This window comes from Cricetulus griseus, chromosome 7, assembly GCF_003668045.3.
Source record: "Cricetulus griseus strain 17A/GY chromosome 7, alternate assembly CriGri-PICRH-1.0, whole genome shotgun sequence".
NCBI lineage: Eukaryota > Metazoa > Chordata > Mammalia > Rodentia > Cricetidae > Cricetulus > Cricetulus griseus.
Genome location: NC_048600.1, coordinates 126,107,239 through 126,133,641, shown reverse-complemented (window position 1 = coordinate 126,133,641; position 26,403 = coordinate 126,107,239). Strand labels below are relative to the sequence as shown.

The following is a 26,403-nucleotide window of genomic DNA, read 5'->3' as shown; positions in this document are numbered from 1 at the left end:
CAGAGGGAGCACCCACGAAAAAGGATTCTAAACACAAAATGTATCAATGAGAGCCAGACCTGAAAGGGCTGGTGTGTTTAAGAGATAGTAAGTCAGTGTCTGTCACCTGGGACATGCAGGCAGACAGGAAAGAAATAGGAAGATTCTAGCAGAACAAACAGGAGAAAGGCCTGGAAAGATGTCCAAATGTCAGGAGAAAGTAGTTTCGTGGGAGCCACATGAGGTAGGGTAGACAGGTGCAGTGTTGAGAGGGTGTGTGCGATGAGGTCTGGGGAACGGCCACTTGGTTGGGCTGAATGGAAGGAGACCAGTGGTGACCCTGGCCAGGGCTTCCTTGGTGGAATGGCTGGCAGAGATGATGAGCTGGTTAGAGTGGGTCAAAGAGAGAATTGGAGATTTGAAAGTGAAGACAATGAAAATAGGGGACTCTGCCAAGGAGCTTTTGTAAGCAGACTGGAAGGATAGAGCAACGGTGGGCTGTGACATCTATGGAAGGACATTTCAAGAGGATGACCATAGGAGGGGGATGCTCATAGAACCTTTCCACAGGAACGGGAGAATTTGATGGCCTTGGGAACAGTAGGGGCAGCATTGCTGATCGGCAAGGGATGTGGAAGGAGTTAAGAATGCCCACTGTGTGTTAGATGGGACGCAGAGTGGGTGGCATGGGCATGGGACACTGGCACATGGGCGTAGATGGTGTTCTCTCTCCACTTCCCAGTAACATAAGAAACATAAGCTTATCAGCGGAAGGGAGGGAGCTTTGGAGACTTGAAGACACGGGATTCCTGGAATAGGTACCTTTGGCCATGAGAGGCTGCCCTTCAGAGGGGGATCTTGTAGAAGCACCATGTGATGCAGAGAGGTTTCAAGTGAGGCCTGACATCCCGGTGCGATGTTTTCCTCAAGCCCACTCATTTCCTTAGAGATGGTACAGCTTAGACGGAGAGCTGACATTAGCGGGGCATTGTGCAAGTATGTGCCAGAGGCTGGTGGTAGCAAGGGAGGGAAATGAGGACAAAGGGAAGATGCAAGTCAAATGTGGCTGGTCCCAGTGGGACCAAAGAATGATAGGATTGGGGATTCACTGTGAAGGGACTGGGACTGCAGAAGGCCAGTCATCAGGGATGTTCAAGTTGAGACATGGGGGTTGGTGTTGTTATTAATAATGCCTATGGGGTGTGGTGTAGTGGTTCATGCCATTTATACTAACACTCAGGAGGCAGAGGCAGGTGGATCTCTGTGAATCTGAGTCCAGCATGGTCAACTTAGCAAATTCCAAGCCAGTTGGGGAAACCAGGGCTGCATAGTGAGATCTTGTCTCCAGTCAGCCAGCCAGTCAACCAGTCAGTCAATCAATTAATAATAAATAAATCAATAATCCCTTTGGAACTGACTTCATGTGTAGGACAATGCCATTGGAGGTGAGATAACAAAAGAGCCCAAATCTTAAGTTTGTTTAGCTGCGTGAAGACTGATGTCTTACTAATTGTATCTAAATCATCAATGAATGGAAGAAGGGCAGGTGATTGATTGAAAGAGGCGGCCTTTTGCAGTAGTAGATAGTTGTTAAACACAACAACACAACACTGATTGGATTATTTCTGGCTTTGTGATAGGCCCACAGCTTCATAGACCCAACACTTGAATAGAATAAATAGGAACTCAAGTTAAGTATGCAGTAAGTGTTGCTACCCCAGGAATTACAGTAGAGAGAGAGAGATAGAGATAGAGATAGATAGAGGGGGGGAGAGAGAGCTGCCTGAAAATGCAGGAAAAGTCTAGAAGCTGGTTTTAGAATTCAAATGTAGTTCATAGGAAATCTCTTCCATTTCAGTAACCCTTCTGAGTACCATCAGAAGCCCTAAAATAGTCCAGTAAGAATTGTGTTCTGGTGACATTCTGGAAATACCCCCTCCCACTTGTCAGTCAAGGACAAAGCTCCTTTATCTACAGGCTTCCTAAGGTAATGGGAGACTGCAAGAAAATAAGGGTCCTTCCACAGCAAGAAAGTCCTGCTATAATGATCACTATTTCTATCATTTAGTGATATACATATCACAATGTGTTTTTCTTTTCCAAATGAACTGTAAGGCCCCTTTGATCCAAAAAGAAAATTATTATTATACTGACCAGGCTTCCGTTAAAGTTTTTAATTTGAACAGAGTTGGTAGCTCTGTGGTTCTTGGCCATTCTCCACAGAGACTGTCATCATGTATTCCTCATTTTATATTATAATTTGTCTCCTGCTTTCCTGGTTTGTTGAATTCTAATGTCCACAGGAGACACCAGGCCTTTGCTCCTTGCATAGCTCATCACAGCTAGAGTCTGTTCATTAAGATACTGAGCATGACTGGATTTGAAGGCCACTGGATGATGCCAGGCAAGATCCAGCCCAGGTCAGCAGATGGCCTGACTGCTGCTTTGCACTGGACCCCAAAGCTGAGGACAGACTGGCTGCCTCCAACAGTCACATGTTAAATGAAGTCTTGTCCACAGGGTTAGTTGTTAATCTTACTTTATATCTCTGTTGCTGTGATGAATACCACAACCAACTCCAACTGAGGGGAGGAATGGATTTACCTGACTTAAACTTCCACAGCACAGTCTATCACTGATGGAAGTCAGGGGGAAGAACACAAGGCAGGAACCAACACAGAGGCCACGAAGGAATATTGCTTGCAGGCTTGTTCTTTATAGCTTGTCAGGGGTGGCACTGCTCACCATGGGACCTGGGCCCTCCCAAATTCATCATTAATCATCAATCATGACTCACAGACGTACCCACAGGCTGATCTGGTGGCTGCAATTCCACCTTGACGTTCCCCCTTTCCAGGTGGCTTTACTTTGTGTCACCTTGACAGAAACTTGTCAGCATAGTTATTATCCACACATGTAAACGTAAGGATTCTGAGCCACAGCTTTGCAATGGCCCCTCTATAACTGTAGGGTTTGTATTCATGGAGTCAATCAACCATGAATAGAAAGTGTTTGAAATGTCGTATCAGCGCTGGAACTGGGAAAACCATTTTTGTCTTCACTCCCTAAGCCCTACAGTGTAATTATCTATATAGCATGTATTACAAGCTATTGCAAGTCATTTAGGCTTGAAGTATATGCAAAAGGACATGTGTTGGTTATATGTGACTATTATGTGAATTAAGACATTGCGCACCTACAGATATCCATGTTCCTAGTGGGGAGGGAAGTTGGCTCTGGAACCAGTTCCCTTAGGGTTCAGAAGGACTGTCCCCAGTTCGTGAGACAGGGTGAATGGAGACAACTCCGAGGAGTCCTTGTTGGGAATGTAATGTAAAATATTCTGGAATAGCTCAATGATGTGTCCAGTAACATAGCAGGGATTGGAAGTACCCAGGAAAAGTTCACACCTGTGTTAAAGATTCTATGTGCGTGGTTGACTGACTAGAAAACTTGTGACTGTGGAAAGCTGGCATGTTGCAGGTCCAGAGCCAGATTACTTTGGGTATTTTTTAGTTCCTTAGGTATTGTCGCCCATCCCATGTGTGCACTAACATCCTGTGACTATCAGCCAAACCCTTTCTAGAATGCACATACTGGCCCTTTAACTCCCACAAATCCTAAGCCAAGAGTGTCCTCAGTTAACATCTGAGGCCTATAGCAGAGGTTTCTGTCTTCCTGATGCTGCCACCAGTACATTTAAAGCAAAGTGGTGACTGGGGAGATGGCTCATGCATGCCTTGTAAGCATGAAGGCCTGAGGACCCCGGAGCCACATACAAGCCTAGTGTCTGTAACCCTAGAGCTGGCGAGATAGAAGGCGGGGATGGGCTGATCTCTGGGGCCAGCCAGCCTGGGTTACATGGCAAAGTTCCAGACCAGAAAGAAGCCATGTTTCAAAAGGTGGAAGAGTTCTAAAGACCAGTCCCTGAGGTTGTCCACTGATGTCTCCATACACAACTGGTCTACATGGGCCCTGCCCACAGGTGCCCTTTCCAAGTGTGCACATTCACATGACAAAACCCCAAGAGATGTGCATTTATGACTTCTTCCTTCTGTTCCTATAAAAACTTCATGAATCTGCTGTCCCATTAGGCTGTGGTTTGGGGGGGGGGTGGTAACCTAAATCCATGTTCCCAGGCTGTGATAATTCACTTTTGTTTTGAGAATACTGTACCTAAGTCTGTTTGGGGTGAGACTGTGTCTTTGTGTAGACAGTTGTCTTGAGAATACCCCACCTAAGTCTGTTTGGGGTGAGACCGTGTCTTTGTCTAGACAGTGCCTCATGGCTGGCAGCAGTAGCATGCTGTCTTTTGAGACAAGCTGTTGAACAGACCAGCAGGCCCACCCAAGGCCACTGTCGTTAGTTGTAGCTGCATCTCTTTTTCATGGCCAGGATCACTCCCTGAGAACTACCTGGGCCCAATAGGAGGTCATACTGTATAGGCTGCCAACTCTGCATAAAGATGGCTGTCCTTTCCCTCTGCTGTAGTAAGTGATGGGAGACATACAGTGGCTGTCCTCATAGCTCTTCACTGGCAGGTTCTTTTTGATGAAGCTAGGACACATTGATTTATCATATTTCTAATTATGTGTGTATGGGCGTGTGTGTGTGCATGCATGAGTGTAGTGACCGTAGAAGCCAGAAGAGGGTACTGGGATCCCCAACCCCCCACCCCCCGCCCCCGAGCTGGAGTTACAGACAGTTGTGAGTCATCCATTGTGGGTGCTGGGAACTGAACTTGTGTTCTCTGCACATACTCATGCACTCTTAACCACAGGGCCATCTCAGTCAAGTGATGAAACCAGTTCCCCTGCTCAGTAACATGCGGCCAGCCATAAGAACAGAGAGCAGAGCTCAGAACATGTCCCCAGATGCCCTCTGGTTACCTGTTCAGCTCCTGTCCCACGCCACCTTGAGAAGCTTTGCGGTGAATGAGGCCCAGCTCTCATTTGCATATTCTCCAGGAGTTCTCCCCAGCTGGCCGAGTCATTAAGATGGTGACATGCAGGGTCATCTCTGAGATTTTTCAGCCAAATTTTATCAGCAGCCCTGCTGAGGGATTTAGAGAGGATTAGAAGAGACGTGGTATTAAGAAAGTAGAGCCAGTCCAGATGGCTAGAAAATGCCTCAACCCACAAAGGCAGGTGGGCTAGAGTGGGCATTAACAGTGCGACATTGTTCCGCACAGGGCCCAGCTCTTCTCCCAGGCTCAAGCCCCTTTTATTCTCCTGCTCCCATGATTCCACTGAGCCAGTCCGTTGTCCAGTCATGGGGACTTCATACCATCTTCATAATTCCCGGAGCCACTCTCTGCTTCAAGCAGGCTGCAAGCTCTTTCATCATCCTGCCTAAGCCAGACCTAACTCCTGGAGGCTCATTAGGGTTTCAGATGAAACTCAGAGTACTGAATTAAACACTTGCACCCAGCGTGAATAAAACAGCCAGGCGAGCTGATTCAACCGCGTGCTTAGAAGACCTCCATATCCAGCTGCAACTCTGGGGGTGGGGTGGGGGGGCCACTCATCCCTGGGAAACTCAAGGCCTGTGTGAAGTTAACCATACACTGGCATTTTGAGAGTTCCGGAAAATCCTAATCCCCATAATTCATGAGTGCAATACATTTATAGATGTATAACTAATGTGTAAACACCTACAACATCTAAATACTTTTTAAAGATCTTAATTTTTAACACTTTTAAAAATTATGTGTATGGATGTGTGTCTCTGCGTGGGTCTATACATGGGAGTACAGATACCCAAGGAGGCCAGTCTTCTTAGAGCTGGAATTACAGGTGGTTGTGAGCAGCCTGACGTGGGTGGGTGCTGGGAATGACCTCGGGTCCTTTCCAAGAGTAGTGCATGTTCTTCCCATTTAAATGTCTCCAGTATCAATTAAAATAACACTTATTATTAGCCATTTATTATGACCAAATTAGTATTCTAATAGTTTATATTTAAAGGGTGCCATTTCATAAATTGTGACATACACATATACTTTTGGAGTCACCACTACAGTGACAGCAGCTCCCATTTATTGCTGACTGTATTCCATGGTCTGGACATGCCACATTGTTTACCTTGTCACTCATTGACAGTCACTGAGCCTGGTTACATTGGAGGCTGTTACACTCAAAGCTACAGCGACCGCGCACACCAGCCTTTCTGTGGACACACACTTTCATTTGTGCCTAGGAGTACAACGGTGGACTATAGGGTGTGTGTGTGTTTTAATTTCTTTTCATATATTCTTTGAGGCTTTTTTACATGCATCTAACATATATTGATCATCTTTCCCCTCAGCTCCCTCCTCCAACTCCCCCAAACATGCTGAAACATACTCTCTCCCAGTTTCGTGTCCTGAGGTTCTGTCACGTATGCACTTAGTGTGGTTCAGTTACCATTTTAGTTTAATAAGTGTGTTGTGGTATCTCCTTGTGGTTTTATTTCACATTTCTTCAGGGTCTGATAAGATCCAGCATCTTATGTTTATGCTAGCCACATATATTCTCTGCCAATTAAAAAAAATATATTTGTTTTCTTTTGTTTGAGACAGAGTCTTATTACCACAGGTTGACCTTGAACTCCTAAGCCTACCTCAGCTTTCCAAAGACAAGGACTATGAATTTGTGTCTCCACACCTGGAAAATTGTTGTTTGTTTGTCTCTGATGTTGTGTTGTTTAATTTTGTGAACTTGAGGGAAATCTAGACATACCCAGAAAGGCAGAACCTTAACTTAGGAACCACCTCCATTAGATAGGCCTGTAAGCATGTTTGGGGGCATTTTCTTACCTGTTAATTGTTCTAAGAGGTTCAGTCCACTGTGGGTGGTGCCAACCCTAGGCAGATAGTCCTGGCCTATATAAGACAGTTAGCCAAGCAAGCCAGTAAACAGCACTCCTCCATGGCCTCTGCCTCAGTTCCTCTTCAGGTTCCTTCCTTGATATAAGCTGAAGTAAACTCCTTTGTTCAAAAATGCTTTTGGCCAGGAAAGCAAAGCAGGGTAGGTTCTATGAATTAATGCTAGAGCTTCTAGCTGCTGGACAAGTGTCCCCAGCTGAGCAGTGTCCCCAGAAATCCCATTTTAAGATTTTTGTTTAAGCAGGGTCACACAAAGTTACTAGGAATTTGTTTTTCAAATCAGAAATTATGATTAACAAATATTTTCTATAACTCTTTGTCTTCTCAGTATCTCTTGAGCAAACCATTTTAGCTTTGAAGTCAGCTTATTAATTACATTTTTAATGGATTTTGCTTTTTGTGTAAGAGAAGAAACCCTTGTTTTACTGTGGGTGACAGAAAGTTTTCTCTTAGAGGTCTTATGGTTGAGATTTAGGTTGGTAATCTCTCATGAGTTAATTTTTATGTGTGGTGTGAGTTGTGGATCTAAATGCTTCTGTGTTGTATGTGGAATTAAACTGCTCAAGCCCCACTTGTAGAAAAGACAAAAAAGGGGCTTTTCTTTGGATCTTTATAATAAATCAGTTAGCTACCCATGTCCCTGTCCATTCACCTACGCTCTCCTGATCTATGGATCTGTCATTATGCTGAGACCAAAATATCTCAATGATTGGAGCTTTATGTTCTGTACATGTGTGTACATGTATGATGTGTGTGAGTGCTAGCTAGTACATGTGTGCACCACTGCACATGTGGGGGTCAGAGGACAACCCTGGGTGTCTTTGCCTTCTGCCTTATTTGAGACAGGGTCTCTTGTTGTTGACTACTGTGTATGCCAGGCTAGCCGGCTCACTAGTTCAGGCAATTCTCCTGTCTTTGCCTCCCTGGTAGAGGCATGCTGGGATTATAGGTGCTGGTGAGCCCCAGGGTCTCCCATCTCCACTTCCCCAGTGCTGAGATAATAAGCATGTGCCATCATCCCCAAGCCTTTATAATTGATTATTGTTGTTGTTGCTGTTATTTTATGTTGTGGGTGTTTTACGTGCATGGCGTCCCTGCACCATGTGCATGCAGTGCCAGTAGAGACCAGGAGAGGGCATCAGATGCGCTGGAACTGGAGTTGTGAGCTGTCATTTGGGTGCTGGGAATTGAACCTGGGTCCTCTAGAAGAGCAGCCTGTGCTCTTAACTCCTGAACCATCTCTCCAGCTCTCATACCCAACTTTTTATATGGGTGCTGGAATAGAATGCAGGTGTCTTCACAGCCCGCCTCCCCACACGCTCCTTTTGCCCTTTGTGAAACCACACATTCACAATTACCGCAGTACAAGGCTACTGTGGTTCAAAATTATAAAACCATTCTTTCAGACCATTGTTTTGATCTCCCATGTCTTTTATTACGCCCTCTTGTCTTCTTCAGGCTTCAGTAGCTGTGTGAACAAGCAAAATCTACAAATTGTCTGAGTGTAGGTTAATTTCTCATTGGATTTAAATGTCAAGTCTGAGGAAAGATTGCAGAAAAAATGTGAAGAGAATTTTCCTTTGTTTAAAATTTGATAAAGATCTAGCTAAAGGCTTGGTGTTGGCTGAACATTAGCCATGGGAGGCTGGGGCTGGAAAAGTGGCTCTGTGTTTAAGAGTGCTTGGTATTCTTGCGATGCACCCAGGTTTAGTTTCCAGCACCCTGATGGTGTCATCTAACTGTCTGCAACTCCAGTTCCAGTGGGTTCAGCACTCTCTTGCCTGGCCTCCTCAGGCACCAAACACATATGGTGCACATGCATACATGCACACAAAACATAAAACACATGAATGAAGTAAATCTTTAAAAGAAGATGTGAGGTGGGTGGAAGGTTCAGGAGCCGCACCAAGTGGCAGCCTGTTGCTTCACCTACTGGAACTACTTGTTCTTTGGATTTAATAACCCAGGGTTGCTAATAACCCCGGAACTGTGTGGAGTTGTCTGGAGGGTGTACAAGTGTGTTCTCCTACTAAGTGAACCAATGCATGTTATCAAATTCTTCGAAATGTCTGCACCCATAGAAAACATTATGAACCCCACCATAGCGGGACTCTGCTAGCGTCATCTGGGGAAAGTCAAGCTCTTCCATTCACTTGCTGACGTGAGGTTAGATATGTGGCTGTGTAGTCATGTTCCATATCACGCACCTTCTATCTGAGAGACAGTGATTTAAAAGATCTCACTGTCAAGGTGATGATGCCACGTGAGCCCAGCTTGTGGTATAGACACAGAAGTAAAGATGCCCCAGTTGGATGGCATTGGGAAAGCTCATGTTTCCTAGTCTCTGTTCTTCAATCTCAAGTGTCATTTTCTCTTGTCACAAGAAGAAAACCCTTTGCAAGAATCAGTGTTGAAGCTAGGGACATTTGGAAATGAGTATCAACTCCAGGGTTTTACAGATTCAGATTCACAAACCCAGAACCAAAGCAGGTATTCGTTTGAGTGTGAGTGTGTACATGTGTATGTTTGTGTTTTGTCAAGTGATTGAGTGTGTGTGTGCATTCAAGTGTGTGTGAGTGTGTGTGAGAGTGTGGTATGAATGTGTGTATGTGTAGGCTGAACTTCACGACACTGGGTGGCTTTGTGAGTGCTGTTCACTGTGTGGAACCAGGCTGGAAAGAAACCTTCAGCAATAGTTCACCTTATTATTTGAGTCAGGACCTCTCCCTCGACCTGGAGATCACCCATTAGGCTAGGCTAGCTGGCCTGTGAGTCCTTTCCCTAGAGCTCCACTGTCTCGTCTATACCTGCCACACACAGTGAGATTACAAGTGCATACCATCATATATAGCTTCCTTAGTGGGTCCTGGGAATCTGGACTTAGGTCCTCCTCCTCGTTTGGCAGAATTTTACTGATTGAGCTACCTTTTCAGTCTCCAGGTCCTCTTTTTTTTAAATTAGTATAAACTAATTGTGCAAAATAATGTGCTTCATTGTGTTTTCATAAACATATATGTAATGTGCTTTGTTCATAGTCTCTCATTGACTTTTTTTTGCCCCCCTCTCCCCACTGATTCCTTCCTCTTCCCAAGTAGTCCCTCTTCTACCTGAATGTCCTGATTGAAAATCCAGGCTTTGTGTAGGCGAGGAAACACGTGGTGTTTGTCTTTCTGCCTCTGGATCATTGTGGTTATAATGATGATTCCCAGTTCTATTCTCTTTCTTGCAAGCATCATGATTTTATTCTTTGTAGCTCAACAAAAAGTCATTCCATATCTATAACACATTCGTCTCATCTATTCCTCTTTTGGCTGATTCTGTGACTTGGCTCTTGTGAATACTGCAAAAATAAATGCTCAGTGGAGATGTCCTGATAGCATACTGACTTGAATTCCTTCATATAGGAATCTACTCAGGAGTGGGATAGCTGGATCATATGGTCATTCTGATTTTAGGTTTTGAGGAACCTCCATATTGATTTTCATGAAGATTAGACTGATTTAGATTCCTACCAGAGATGCATAAGCATTCTTAATTCATGGCATCCTCGTGGCCCTTTTTGTTTGTCTTTTGATGTTTCACTAGGGAGAGATGATGTATTTGATGACATGGGGTTTTTGTTGTTATCATCATCATTTGTTTTATTGAAATGGCCTCACTATGTATTCCAGACTGGCTTGGAACTCACTGTGAAGCTTTGAACTGCCTTGAACTGCCATCCTCCTGTCTGAGCCTCTCAGATGGTGGGATGACAGGCCGCCACATAACACTGAACCTCAGTGTAGTTTTGATTTGCATTTTCCTGATGGCTAAAGATGTTAAATGTGGTTTTTGTGTATTTACTGGCCATTTGCACTTCTTCTGAGAACCGTCTAATGCATTTGCCTGTTTGTTGGTGTTATTGCTTATTCCTTTGGTGTTTAATTTTTTTTAGATCATTGTATATTCTGGACATCCATCCCCTGTGAGATGAAAAGCTAGCAGAGAGTTTTTCCTGTTCTGGAGGCTGTACCCTCACCCTAGCTATTGTTTCTTTTGCTGAGCAGAAGGCTTTTCATTGCATGCAATCTGACTTACTCGTTCTTGTTTCCCAAGCTATTCAGAAAGCTGTTGCCTATGATTGTATCTTGAAGTGTTCCCTTTTTGTTTTCCTCCAGTAGATTTAAAACTTCAGGTTGTACACTAAGGGTTTTGATCCATTCTGAATTGATTTTCTTATAGGGTGTGGTGGTTCGAATGAGAAATTGTTCCCCCATAGTCTTGGGTGTTTGAATGCTTTCTTCCCAGGAGATGGTGCTGTTTGGGGAGGTATACGGGGCGTGGTCTTGCTGGAGGAAGTTCCTTACTGGGAGTGGGCTTTGGGGATTCATAGCCTCACTTTGTTCCCAGTTCTCTCTCTCTGCTTTGTGTTTGCTGTCAAAGACATCTCAGCTTCCGGCTCTTGTTACCACACCTGCCACAGGCCACCATGGCTCTCCACCAAGACAGACTCCTTCCTATCCCTCTGGAACCATAATGCCAATAAACTTCCTCCCACAAGTCACTCTTGTTCATGGTGTTTCATCACAGCAACAAAAAGTAACTAATAGACAATGGGAGAAAGATGCATTAGTCTTAGATTTCTTCGAAGAGCTCTCTAGTTCTCCCCACACTGTTTGCTGAAGAGGTTGTCTGTGCCAGCACATGTTTTTGGCGTTTTGGTTCAGTATCAGATGGCTGATGCTGCAGGTTTATCTCTGGGTCCTCTGTTCTACCCCACTGGCATATCCACATTGGCACCAATACCCTGCTGTCTTCCATTGCTTTGACTCCGGAGTATAGTTTGAAATCAGGTACTGTTCCCCCAGCACCCCTCTTTCTGCTCAGCATTGAAATGGGTATTTGGCAGCTTTTGTGCTCTTGCTTGAATTCTCAGATTTTTCTCCCTACATCTGTGAAGAATTTCATTGGAATTCTGATGGGAACTGCATCCCATCTACAGATTGCTGCCAGGATATTAATTCTCATCTACAAGCATGGGTGGCCTTGCCATCCTTTAGAGTATTTTTCAGTTTCTTCCTTCAGTATTTTATAGGAAGTCTTTCTACTCCATGGTTAGGTTTATTCTAAGGTAACTGTTTTTTAAATATATTTATATACATTTTGAAGTTTTGTGGATTTTATCATTCTCCTCATTTTGTAGTTAGGATGTTCAATGTTGGTGCATATAAAACTACTGATTTTATATGCTGATTTTGTATTGTGATTATTCGCTGGAAGTGTTGATCAGATTTCAGAATTTTCTGGTAGAGACTTCAGGGTTCTGTCTTGTGCAAGTAATGCTAATTCAAAGCAGGGACTCTTGACAAATGGGATAGAAATTTTAACCGTAAGATCACTGTGCTCTTTTGCCAGTAGATGAGAGGACCCACTTAGTCCCTGACATTAACATTCTTAATTTGTCTTCCAAAAGAAATTTAAGGAACGACCGTACAAACCACTTGGGTTGCTAAGAACAGCAAGGACAAACTGATTATTAAAAATGGCTGGGAATGGAGGCAGCCTGTTTGCAGAGGACAAGGGCAGAGAGTTTCCCAAGAAGGGAATGAGAGTCACTAAAGTCACTGAACTACCTTGTTTAAATACAGCACCATGGTCTGGGGATGCCAGTCTAGGGTGGCATTTTCCTGTTTGGGCTTGGAAAAGATACTCTTGGGTCAAGCTATGGAGCCAGCATGGCAGCCCCATGAGCCTAGGTAAGCTTTAGCATGATCTGGGATCCACAAGTCATCTTAGCATCTACATAAAGCTGTGGGAAGAAGCCGCTGGTGGTGCTGACACCGCCTCATCCTTCTTGGCATATGCAAGCACTTGCTCAGTGACAGCTCTGCTAATGTTCTCTGGGTGAAAGTCTGCAGATGAAGCCCCCGGGGCTCCTGAAAGCTCACTCGCTGAACTCAGGATATTTTGTCATTTTAGGTATATGTGACAAAAAATTAGATGAGGCTTATCTTGGTAGCTCCTCTTTGGTTTCTAAGAAATATACGAGCAGAAGGGTTAGCATACAAACTGGGTACCTTTATCTGTATATTATGTCCACTCTGTATATTATGGAGCTCTGGTCCTCACCATTCCACCCTGCAGTCCGCTGATGGACATTAAATTAGTACAGGTTGGGCCTCCTTAATCTAAAACCCGGAAATGCTCTCAAATTATCACAACAAACCCCAGACTTTTGAATGCAGGCATGTTATCAGAAGTGGAAAATTCCACACATGACTATGTCCTCCCCACAGTGGCACACCTGTCACCCCAGCACTGAGGAGTTAGAGCGAGGAAGATTGGCATCTGAAGCCCAACATATACTACATAAATGGATTTGGTGTTTAGACTTTGATTCTCGTCTCCATCCTCACCTCATTATGTACATGCAATCATTACAAAAAAAAAAAAAAAAAAACAGAAAGATGCAAAATCCAGATTGTTTTCTTGTCTCAATAATTTTGGGCAAAGTAAAAAAACCAATCCCAATTTTGCATTTGTGTAGAGGAGAAATTTTCGTTGTGTAATCAAATGCACTTTCTGAGAGGAATGAAAAACATTTAATTTCCTTTCTTAATTATACACTACCAGCTCTGGATGGGATATTAAAATGTAATCCAACAGGTGCCAATGAGAAAGAGCCCCACAGGAGCAGTTTAAGCAGCCAAATTAATAATGGAGTATTGGATTATAACCTAAAATATAAACACCCTTGTGCCCAGACCAACCTAAGTAACTGATTGAATAAATAATAAACAAATGAGAGAAATGTGTGCAGTGTGTAGACACTTGCTCCTTAAGGAGGAAGAAGGTCCCTCTCTCCTTGAGCATGGGCTAAGCCTAGAAACTTACATCTCAGGGAGTTGAGCATGGGAAGGCAGGGTCAACTGTTGACCTTTGCTAGGTAGTCAAGGTTAACTTATTAGAGCAATCATATTGACAGCATGTACACTAATATGATAACAAGGACACTTGGAAGCTCTGTAGTCTTCTGTCCTACAGTTCCCAAGCCCCATCTTATGATTTAAAAACATCATCATCATCATCATCATCATCATCATCAAACCCCACATCATAAGGCGTCCTATAAGATACCTGACCAGAGCTTCTCACACGTGTCAGAGTTGGGGCCGGGAGGATGGATGGCTCAGTGGTTAAGAGCACAGGCTGCTCAGTCCCCCACCCCCACTTGATGGTTCCCAGTTGTCTAGTAGCTCTAGTTCCGGGGCATTCAATGCCCTCTTCTGACCTCTGCAGGCACTGAATGCACATGGTACCCAGAAATACGTCCAGGCCAAACAATTCACGTAAAAACTTTTTAAAAATTAAACAATTAGCTTTTAAAAAATGCCAAACTTGGGTCTGGAGGAATGGTTCAATGGCTAAGAGTGCATACTGCTATTGCTGAAAGCTGGAGTTTGGTTCCTCGCACTCATGTCCAGTGGTTTGCAATGACCTATGACTCCAGTTCCAGGGGATCTAATGCTCTCCTCTGGCCTGTGTAGAGTACCCACACTCATGTACACATACCCACACACAGTCAGACACATATACACAATAGGTTTGTTTTTTTTAAAGTATCAAAGTCATCCAAAATAAAAAGAAGTCTAAGAATCTATCACAGCCCAGAGGAACTCAGAGAACTGTTATGATTAAGTAAGGTGTGGAGTCCTGGGTGAGATCTTGGGCCAGAAATCACTGTAAATCAAGTCAGTCAATGAGATGGAATGAAGTGTGGTGTTTGGTCAACAGTGACTTATCAAGCAAGGCTGGTTCTGTAGCTGTGACACATATATCCTAGCAAACTAAACTGCTCACCAAAGAGGAGGGGATCTGGGCGAGGGGATTATGAGACCTCTGCACTGTTTGTGCAACTCTTTTGTACATGTAAAACTGTTTTCGGGCTGGTAAGATGGCACAGCAGGTAAAGGCGCTTGTTGCCAAGCTTGACAATCTGAGTTCGATTCCCGGGTCCCGCAGGGTGGAAGGAAAGAACTGACCCCTGAAAGTTGTCCTCTGACCTCCACAAGCTCACACATGTGCCTACACATGTACATATGGAAAGAAAGCGACAGAAAAGTTTTCTAAACAATTTACTGAAAGCTAAATTTTATTAGCAGGTTACTCTAAATATTTGAGATTGTCACTATGAAGGTAAGATGTCAAAAGTTTTTTTTCAAGATTTATTTTTGTGTTACTTGTGTTTCAGTGTATGTATGTGCATCACATTTGTGCTGGTGCCTGTGGAGGCCAGACTTAGTTGTAACTTATTTTCTTGTCTTCCCTTTTTGGTAATCTTTACAAAAAGATTTGTCATTTTATACGGGATTAGTAAATGAAACCCAGGGACCAAGAAAGAAGCATTTGTAACAGACACACAGAAGTAGTGAAACAGAAGACACTGAGCTGAGGGAAGTGGGACTCGGGCTTGTAATCCCAAACCCTGGGATGCTGAGGCAGGCAGGGTTGCCACCAGTTCAAAGCCAGGCTTGGGTACAAAGGGAGTTCATATCACCCAGGGCTACAGCGTGAACCTCTCTCACAATGAAAGCAAAGACACAGGAAAAGACATTGCCAGTGACACTGTTCTCCACACTGGCAGTGATAGCTGTGAACACGGTCTCTCCACAAACACTGCCATTCTCAGGCTCTCCAAACATGGCGAGAGGCCTCAGGCTAATGGTCTAAAACTGGTCCCAGACACCTTCTCTGTCCATCTGGTTTCCAGCTTGGGAACCTCTGGTCAGTGAGATGCTTCAGGCCTGAGCATCACACCAGAGTCTTGAGCCTGGAGGTGAGGCTTCCAGTTGTCTCATGTACCTCTGTCTCTGTGTATCGTCAGGAAGGCCTATCCTAAGTCCCTAGGGCTTAATGAAAGGACAGTGACTTTTGTTCTTTTGTAGGGGTTGACAGTGATTATAACAAAAAGAAGGCAGTGACAGCAGGTAGAGATTTAGAAAATGGAAACTGAGGTCTGTGCAAAGTACCTCACATTTGCACCATCTACTCTGATCCCTCCATTCCTTTCCTCCAAGGCTCACTTTCATTGTGTGTGTGTGTGTGTGTGTGTGTGTGTGTGTGTGTGTGTGTGTGTGTGTGTGTAACAGGGACCCATGGTATCAACTCCAACTAATGTGAGTGTATAAAGCTTCCTGACTTGACTGCTCTATTTAAACCATGCCTCCAGTCCCCTTGTTCGAATGCTGCATAGAGAGCGCTAGCCAATAAGAAGCCTAAGCCATTGGACAAACAGTTTATAATCAATATAAGCCTCTGGGTATTTATTTGGGGCTAAATGTCTGTGGGACCAGGTAGGACAGAACCTCTGTCTACACACCACCCACCTTGGTTTTTTGAGTCAGGGTCTCTCACTGACCTAGAACTTGCAGGTTCAGCTACCTAGGCTACCCAGCTAGTGAGCCCCTGGGGTCTGTCTAGTGAGACCCGTAGTGCTGGGATTACAGATGTGTACCATCATGCACAGCTCTTTCAAAAAAATGCACGTCTGTGGCTGGAACTCAATTGCTTGTGTGTTCCAGGCAAGCACTTTACCAACTGAACCATTCTTATTGCCCTCTGGTGCCATTTTGAAAAGGAAGAGCGATCCAGTCCCTCCCCACTCCTTACCCCAGATGTAAAAGATGGGGCAACCATGACGTTGGAATAAAGCACACTCATCCAGTTGTCATGAGACTATGGATGTCATTCAACTAGCTCACAATAGGAGCTTCAGAGTCAGGCAGCTAGAACAACCCCTTTCCCGGGATAATTAGCTGTGATTTCTCTTTTCCAGCTTCAGGTTTTTCTTCCACTTTGATTACCTTTCATGAATAATTGGGGGGAAATAATTGGTGGGTTTCATTTGAGCATCCCATGCTGATGGTGGAGGAAACGCTTGGGCCTCCTGTTCTCTCTTTTGCCTATTTTAATGTGACACCAACCAGTGTGACAGTAATTGCATCTGATGGTCTAATTGCCCACCCTTCAAAGAAGTCAGGAAAATGGGCCTTATTACACAGCCACCAATAATTTCACCTCATGAATTACTGTTCGAAGGCCCGGTGTGATGGGTGTTCATGAAGCAAAGGAAAGAGAGAGGAAATTACACAGGGGAGACATGGACAATTGATCACAAGGCCTTCTCCTGCACTTTCTCCCCAGAGCATACCCTGGCACACATGGCACTGTTTCTCAACTTAACTTAGGTTTATTATGATGTAAAGAAAACTGTGTTGATTAATGACAAATAGTTATTCTATCTAGTCTTTCAGTCAGGCAGTGCCTAACATGGTTTTCTCTAACCCAGGTATAACACCATGCATTCTCTTAGCCTCTCCAACTAAGGACCTGGCATCAGAGAGCTTGCCAGGAAGCTGGGTGTTGCTTTCTGCCTGTGACACAGGGAAGATGAAAAGGTTCCCAGGGGCTCTAGGTTTTTGTGGTATGTTGGAATAAGCGGAGCCGAGTGTTTAAAATGTACTCATATGCTTCCTTGGTTCTATGGTTCAGATATGAACTATCCCTCACAGGCTTACATTTTGAAGTTCCTGATCCTTGGCTTATGGGGCTATTTAAAAATAATTTATGCATTTTATTTTACATGTATTAATGTTTGCCTGTACTTGTGTTGCAGTGCCTAAAGAGGCCAGAAGAGGGCACCAGAGGCCCTGGAACTGGGGGTACAAATGGTTGTGATCTGTCGTGTGGGTGCTGGGAATCAAACTCAGGTCCTCTGGAAGAGTGGCCAGTGCTCTTAGCCAGTGAGCCATCTCTCCAGCCCCTTGTGGGGTTGTTTGGACAGTTGTGAAGTCTTTAGGAGGTAGAGCCTGGTGGACCGAAGTAGGTCACTGGGGGAGGGGCAGTGAAAAGTATATCTACCCCTGCTCCAGCCCTTATTCTGCTCTCTGCTTGCTATCCCCCACCGTGAAGCATGTGGTCTCCACGCCATATTCCGGTCACAATGGACTTGTTTATGCCTTCCCTGATGCTTCTATAGCCAGAAGCCAAAGCAAACCCTTCCTCAGTCACTCCTGTTGTGTGACATGGTTACTGAAAGTGACCAGCACACTCCACTCTTTGGCTCCTGACTATGACTTTGGTGTCATGAGAACCCAGTCCCCTCTGTGAAGCTCTTAGTCACTGCCCTTTTCTCCCTATAATAATTCTGCAGTAAATTCTACATTTTCTGGTATTTGACTGTACGATAACTCTTCCTGCCAGCCTGGTCCCAGTGCCTCCTCAGCCCCAAATAACACACAGAGACTCTATTAGTTACAATGCTGTTGGCCAATGTCTAGGGCTTCTTAATGGCTAGCTATGTCTTAAGTGTTAACCCATAGCTGCTAATATATGTACTTCTACAAAGTGTTATCTTGCCGAGAATGCCATACTCATGCTCTCTATGACCCGAAGATGCAGGCGGGGTGGATATCTCACTACATTTGACCATCACAATCCAACTTGTTTTCTCTCCAGCCAACTGGAGGGTCTGGGGCCTGGCAGAGTCCGGTAAGGTGTCAAAATGAGGAGAAAGAAAAATTCAACCCTCTCAGAAGTGGATGAGTTGGGAAGCAAACACTTATTGCCACTGCGCATGAGCACAGGAGCTGGGTAGCTAGCCATCAGGCACAAGATATAGCATGGACATATGAACATGTACCTTCATGCAAGACAAGAACCCAAGGGTGGATAGGCTTTGGAGGGTTTGTTTCCAATGTATCTTGACAACTTTTCCCTAAAACTGCTTCACTTCTGCAAGCCTGCTGGTAATTGTTGGACAACCTCAAGGAGACCTAGGTTTCTGCTGATCTCCTGGAAAGTCCCCTGGACAGTTCAGCTGCTGCGTCAGAATGGTGCCTGTTGCTCTGGCTGCAATGAAAGTTGCCTCTCCCCTTCTTACCCCCCCCCCCCGCACCCACCCCATGGGCTGCTACCAGGGACAGGAAATCTGCCCCACTCTGCCTGGGTATAATTAAACTTTGGGTTGAAGTCTTACCCCAGGGCACTGCTGGCAAATTCAATAATGATGAATTAAGTGGGTTATTTACAGCATTAATGCGAGCAGGATTTAAAATAATGTATACAGTTCACTTAATTACATTTCTCGTGACTCTACACTCGCTCCCAAAATGTCATCTCGCTGCCCAGTCTAATTGCAGCAGCCAAGCCTGCCATTTCTCTTCTCTGCCTGTGCTTTTCATTTCTGGTTTTCTCTGTGTCTGACTCTAGATCTGTTTGCTCAGCTGAGGTTGTCATTTGTGGGGATCCTCCCCCTAGCCCCCAGTTCATTAAGCCCGTGGCCGTTGTAATATTCCTTTGCTTTATTTGTGGAATGGATCTCCTTTGCCCCTGTTTTTAGAGGAAAGAATCTATGACCGGCTCCCAGATGACCCATGCTTCGTTTGCTTGCTCCAAAGTTGGGTTGAGTGCCCTGGCTATGCTGTCTCCCCTGAGTGAGGGTCAAGGGCCAGGCTCCAACTGGGTTGACTAAAGCAGACAGTGCCCACATCACCACCATGTCCTCCTTCTCATCAGCACACCTTTGCTTACCCTCCAGGACTCACTCTGCACTAAGTTAATTTGCCCCTGTTGTTTCCTTGGGAGCAGGGTTCAGAAGGTGAACCTAGGCCTTCTGCCTGTTCTGGTTATGCCAGGCTTCTGCTAAGCAACAGTTTATAGAAGTTGGATTACAAAGCAATGGGCTCTAACTCTTTCTTTGCCTAGAATCCCCAGGACAGTCTTGAAAGTGAATGCCACCGGTCATTGTCCCTTGGAGATCCATTCTATCTAAGGGTGTATTGTGAGAGGGAGCTGCTTGTCTGGGATGGAGCAGACGGAGGAGGACCAGCCTTGCATCTAGCAGGGAGCAGGGCAGACTCTGGGTTCTCTCGCTTTGCTTTGGAACCACAGCAGGGAACCTGCCCTCAGATGCTTGGTCCCTTGAGCAAATGTGTAAGAAGTTATTGCCAGCCTTCTATTGTCTTGCTACGGCAGTTGATTCTCAACCTGTGGGTCGTGACCCCTCTGGGGTCAAAGGACCCATTCATAGGTCAGACCATCAGAAAACAAGATATTTACCTTACAGTTCATAATATTAGCAAAGTTACAGTTATGAAGTAGTAATGAAAATAATTTTATGCTTGCGGGTGACCACAACATGAGGAACTGTATTAAAGGGCCCCGGCATGAGGAAGGTTGAGAACCAGTGTTGTATACCATCAGCCTCCAAGACTCAATCATAGTTGCTAGGAATCCTTACCTAAGAATGGGGTTTGGGTTTGAGAGAGGAACACACTTCAGACTAGCTGTGGGAAGACAATGGATTAGAAGGGAGAGGACCCCTAGGACAATCAGAGTTCTCAGTCTTGTGGCACACTGGCAGTAGGAAGTGTACTGTGATGTCGTGAGTTTATTCCTCCAATTCATTTCCACCAAGCTCCCCTATTTCTGCTTTCCATCAACTGTCTTTGCTCTGTAGCTCTCTCAGCTTTGCGGTACCAGCAGCCGTTCAGGCATTGGAGTTGCTGCTCCTTCAGTCAAGCTGAGAATCCGGCCATTAAGTGTTAGCCCTACCTAAGTCGATTGCACCCCTGGCTGGCAGCAGTGTGGAGCACAGCTGTAGCCCAGGCTTACCCATCCATTCAGAAGGCATGCCTCAGAGGATACAGATGGCATGTGGCTGGAACACCCCCCTCCACAAAGGCTTATAAACCCAGGGATGAGGGTGTCAGATGGAAGTTCCCTTCAGCTCCAGGATTCTGTGGGCCGGGTTGGGATGACCTGCCTGTGTTGGGAAGAGGAAGCCCACCGTTATGAGCCATGTACTCTTGTCTTCGGAAACCATCTTTTCTCCATACTCTCACCAAAGGACACCATGTGAGCAGATGAAAGAGCTTTCCCTCGCACCAGCTTTTCAGGCCACTGCAGGCATTGTGAAGTTTCCTCCAATTCAACTCAACTCTATCAGCATCTACCAGAGACAGTGTCAAGTTCCACAGGTGAAGGGCTCAGTCCCACACGCCACCTTAGCTCAACACATTGACTTCAAGTCCGGGTCACCCATCATGTGGGCTTCTGACCAATGGTGAGGAGTCCCACTAGCCCCTCCTCCTGTTTGCTCATTGGCTAGAATTGCTTACAAGCCCCGCTTCAAGTTTGCTCCTTGGCTAGAATGGCTCACGGGACTCTGAGCAGGAAACTTAGTGGATTGTTATTTCCTTACAGAAGGCTCTAATCATGACATGGAAGAGACATGGAGACAAGGTGTGGGGAAAGAACCATACAGTGTGCACCAGCGCGTGTACCCCACCCAGCACCCAATGCTCTCTGAACCCAGGCCTCCTGGGTTGTTATGTTGGCTTTCTTATGAGAGCATGCTTTTAAATCATTGGCTATGGGACATGAATCCAGGCTGCAGCCCTGTCCCGTCTCTGGAAGTCAAGCCAATGTGTGGAGCTGAAGGTTCCAGCTGTCTAACCATATGACCAGCTCGCAGGCTCTAGGGGCCCCTTGCAAGAGCCATCACTTTGTCATTAACTGCTTTCTAGAGCAGTTGTGACTCATCTTTCTCACTAAACCCAGGAAACTCAAGGAGTCCTAGGACCACAGCTGAAGACCACAGTGTCAGTCATCTCCACTTGCAGATCTCTGGGTGACGGATAACATCATCCCTGCACCCCGGGGGAGGAAGGCATTGGTGAGGATGTTCAGAGATAATTAGATGAAGGCTAACAACGTAGGCTCATTAGCAGGCAAACTTTTTCCAATTACGAGATAAGTGAGCCTGTAAAACGATGCCTCTGGCAAATCAGTAGCAGTGTTATCTTCCAAGGCCCTTGCCAGGCAGCCAGAAATCTGTGGGAGAGTGTGGCCAGGAGAGGCAGAGGCTGTCAACATCCAGAGAGCATCAGGGGCCATGAGAGACTAGCCTCTGGGCAGCTTCTTTAGCTTTGGCCTTGAGCCAAGGCAGGAAAATGGATGAGTGGCCATTTGAGTTTCTACCTGGCATACTCTACAAATGAATATATATATTTCCATTATACCATATATACCATTTTCGAGGCAAAGCCAGCCATGCTTCCTACCCATGCTCCCTGACCCCTGGCAGCTGTCGGGAGACCATGCGGGTGTTAGAGCCTCTGGGTAGGAATTGCCACGCATTTGGATGAGACCATGTTACCGAGTGGCAGGATGTTCTCAGTCAGGTCCTCAGGAAGTCTGCTGATCTCACCATCCATTAGACTCACCTAAAGCATTAGTTGAAACTGCTGTGTGATTCTTTTCATGCCACAAGCCACTTTACTGAGCGGGAAGTTATAAGAAATTCTATAGGATGTGCCGTGTGCGTGCGTGCGTGTGCGTGAGTGCGTGCGTGCGTGCGTGCGTGTGTGTGTGTGTGTGTGTGTGTGTGTGTGTGTGTGTGTGTGTGGCCAGCCAGCTACCATACTGAATACAGCTTTTTGAGCAGAAAAACATTGGAAAAGGTATGTGTACTAGTGTGCTTATTATTTTTTCTAGAGGAACACATTAGAAGCTGTTGTTGTTGGTTAACTGTGAGAAGAAATATTTAGGGCTGGGTAGAGAGACTTATTTTCCCTTCCACCCTTTCATTCTGTTTGCATTTCTGAGTACCCACAGTCTCCTCCCACTAGCAAATGTCAGCAAGGATAATCCGAACAGTGGGATTACAAAACCTTTTCTTTATCATCTTTTTGTATTAAGAAAATCATTTTTTTTTAAATGCCCTAGCCGCTGCTGTTAGCCACAGGTTCTCTGGGGAAGAAACCCAGTGTTCAATGCTTAACATGTACAGTCATGCCTCAGAAACCTAATTCCTCATCCCAGGCATTTCTAAATGGGCATTTTGATCTGAACTGGGCCCTTTTCTGTTCTCTGGAGTTGGAGTTTTCTGGTCCATGATCCTGTGGAATCGTCTTCTGTAGGTTGTTCTCCAAAGCAAGAGAAAGGAAATACTTAATTGGTTAGAATGGAAAGCCCCTTGTTAAGGTTGCTTGGCAATTTCTGATTGGTTGGGCTTATATTGAGTTGGATATGGTTTACTTACATGGAAACACTAGGAGTTGAGTCATCTCATTCTAATGAGCTGTGTGTGTGTGTGTGTGTGTGTGTGTGTGTGTGTGTGTGTACGTGCACGAATGCCTATGTGTGAGATATGTATGTGCTATGTATGTGCAGGCTTAAGGGCTCGTGGGCACTACTTGTATGTGTCAGAGAAGGATGTCAGGTGTCCTGCTCTGTCACTCTCTTCCTCACTCCCTAGAGAAGGATGTCAGGTGTCCTGCTCTGTCACTCTCTACCTTACTCCCTAGAGAAGGATGTCAGGTGTCCTGCTCTGTCACTCTCTACCTTACTCCCTAGAGAAGGATGTCAGGTGTCCTGCTCTGTCACTCTCTACCTTACTCCCTAGAGAAGGATGTCAGGTGTCCTGCTCTGTCACTGTCTACCTCACTCCCTAGAGAAGGATGTCAGGTGTCCTGCTCTGTCACTCTCTTCCTTACTCCCTAGAGAAGGATGTCAGGTGTCCTGCTCTGTCACTGTCTTCCTCACTCCCTAGAGAAGGATGTCAGGTGTCCTGCTCTGTCACTGTCTTCCTCACTCCCTAGAGAAGGATGTCAGGTGTCCTGCTCTGTCACTGTCTTCCTCACTCCCTAGAGAAGGATGTCAGGTGTCCTGCTCTGTCACTGTCTACCTTACTCCCTAGAGAAGGATGTCAGGTGTCCTGCTCTGTCACTGTCTTCCTCACTCCCTAGAGAAGGATGTCAGGTGTCCTGCTCTGTCACTGTCTACCTTACTCCCTAGAGAAGGATGTCAGGTGTCCTGCTCTGTCACTGTCTACCTCACTCCCTAGAGAAGGATGTCAGGTGTCCTGCTCTGTCACTCTCTTCCTTACTCCCTAGAGAAGGATGTCAGGTGTCCTGCTCTGTCACTGTCTTCCTCACTCCCTAGAGAAGGATGTCAGGTGTCCTGCTCTGTCACTGTCTTCCTCACTCCCTAGAGAAGGATGTCAGGTGTCCTGCTCTGTCACTCTCTTCCTCACTCCCTAGAGAAGGATGTCAGGTGTCCTGCTCTGTCACTGTCTTCCTCACTCCCTAGAGAAGGATGTCAGGTGTCCTGCTCTGTCACTGTCTTCCTCACTCCCTAGAGAAGGATGTCAGGTGTCCTGCTCTGTCACTGTCTTCCTCACTCCCTAGAGACAGGATCTCTCACTGAATCCATATGGCACCTCACCAACATCTGTAACTTTAGTACCAAGGGATCCAACTCCATCTTCTGGCTTCTGAGGACACTGCATGTGCATGGTACACTTACATACTGGCAAACTACTCCATACACATAAAATAATAAAAAATGTAAGTAAACAACAAGGTGTGCCAGGCAGTTCATTGATTTGAGATGAGACATGGAGACCGGAGGATCATTGGGAGCTCCCAGTCCGGCCAAGCCTGGCTTATGTGACAAAGTTCCAGGCTAATGAGAGACTCTGCTTGGAACAAAAAGGTGGAAGGCAGCCAAGGACCAACACCTGAGGGTGTGTGTGTGTGTGTGTGTGTGTGTGTGTGTGTGTGCATGTGTGTGCATGTGTGTGCATGTGTGTGTGGTGTGTGTGTGTGCATGCTTGTGCATGTGTATGTGTGCATGCATGTGTGTGCATGCATGTGTGTGTGGTGTGTGTGTATGCATGCGTATGCATGTGTGCATGTGTGTGTGGTGTGTGCATGCATGCGTCTGCATGTGTGTGCGTGTGTGTGTGCGTGTGTGTGTGTGTGTGTGTGTGTGTGTGTGTGTGGTGTGTGTGTGCATACGTGTGCGTGTGCGTGTGCGTGTGTGTGTGTGTGTGTGTGTGTCTGTGTGTGTGTCTGTGTGTGTGTCTGTGTGTGTGTCTGTGTGTGTGTCTGTGTGTGTGTCTGTGTGTGTGTATAACAGGCATAGCTGACCTGACAATGTATTCCATTCATCTGTCCGCCCTTCCTCATCCCTGGCAATCACATGTAGGACCACAGACCCGATTCTTGGTACTCCTATTGTGTCCCTCCCATCTTAGTATTTTCTCACTTCCATCACTCTGTCACTTGATTTTGGCCACCTCCCGCTAGTCCCTGGAGTTGCTCTTCTCCACCAGAGTCAGCTCTTGTGTCTTAAGTTCCTCCATCTTCCCACAACACCTTCCACCCCGTCAGCCTCTCATCTATCGCCCCTTTGGACTCAGTGCTCCATTGGAAAGGCAAACAGCTTGCCCTTGTCTCTTCCCCTATGACAGCATCACTTAGGAGCAGAGGGATGATGCTTACTCTTGTCTGAAAATGTCTATGTTTTGCCGACTCTTGAAGGGTAAGTGTGTGTGAGTTACATTCCCACTTCTAGGCTGAGAAAGTTTTCCTTTTCCTTGGGACTTCATTCTCAGTTTAGACTGCTTCCCATCAGCCGGAGACCTGCATTAGCTGTGTGTTCTGTCAGCTTACACATGCATGTATGCTGGCCTATTTTTTTCTTCCCTTTTCATTTAATTTCAAATGTAACTTCCAGTTATCTTTTGGGGGGTATCTGTTTTAGTATGAGGTCTGTATAAGTCTGTACCTTTTCGAAATAACTATTTTTGGAAACTGTTTCGCAAGAAGCTCTTTAAATCTGCCCCTTTCTTATATTCCTTTTCTTCCCCTGCAAGCCTTGTTGGGACAGTGTGTCCTTATCATGTCCCCCATGTCTTCCCCTCTTGTTAATGGTGTACACCCCAGCATCTCTGCCTTGCGGATCCATGCTCTACCACACTCATTAGGCCCCAAGCTGCCACCCTAGTTATCTAGTCCACTGAACTAATTGAAATGCCTGTAGGCTTTGACTTTGAGTTTCAGTGGGCTCTTCTTGACGTACCCGTTTTCAGTGTGTAATACTCAGTCCTTTCCTAGAGTGCTCATTTCATCTCTTGTACCTTTAATCAGGTAAGACACATTTGAAATGGCAAGTCTATCATAGAAAGGTTGCGTCTCTCTGTGCCTCCTCGGCTCCCCTTATCCACAGAGCATCGTTTTCCCCCAGGCTTTTTAGTGCAGGCTGTTCTCTGCTGGGTGTGTTTACCTCCAAGGACCCTCTCTACAGGAACATTCTTTTAGAGAAGGGTAATACCCTTTTGGAGTTAGGTTAATCTCAACTGATCTTTGCAACAGTGTCCAACCTACAAGTAAAATGGAACCTCAGACCAGCCAGATGTGTGAAATGCAGGGTTTTTCCTTTTTGGAACAAAGCTTATTTTTTTTTCTTTTGTGTGTGAATGCTTTCGCGTGTGCATGTAGACCAGAGGTCAGCATTGGGCGTCTCCCTCTGTTATCTATCTGTCTTATTTTTGTGAAATAACATTTTTCACTGAAGCTGGAGCACCCCTGTTCAGCTAGATGGCCAGCAAGCCCCGGGGATCTTCCCTAGCTCTGAGATTCCAGGTTTTTGTCACATTACCATAGGCTTTTTAATGTGGGTGCTGGGACCAAAATTCAGATCGTCACATTTGTGCGGCAAATAACCTATTGACT

General features: G+C 45.5%; 1 protein-coding gene across 3 annotated transcripts in view; it reads left to right on the top strand.

Moving 5' to 3' along the window:
• Slc39a11 (solute carrier family 39 member 11) overlaps positions 1-26,403 on the top strand; it is a 412,078-nt gene that overhangs the window by 233,311 nt on the left and 152,364 nt on the right. The gene's annotated exons all lie outside the window — the stretch shown is intronic.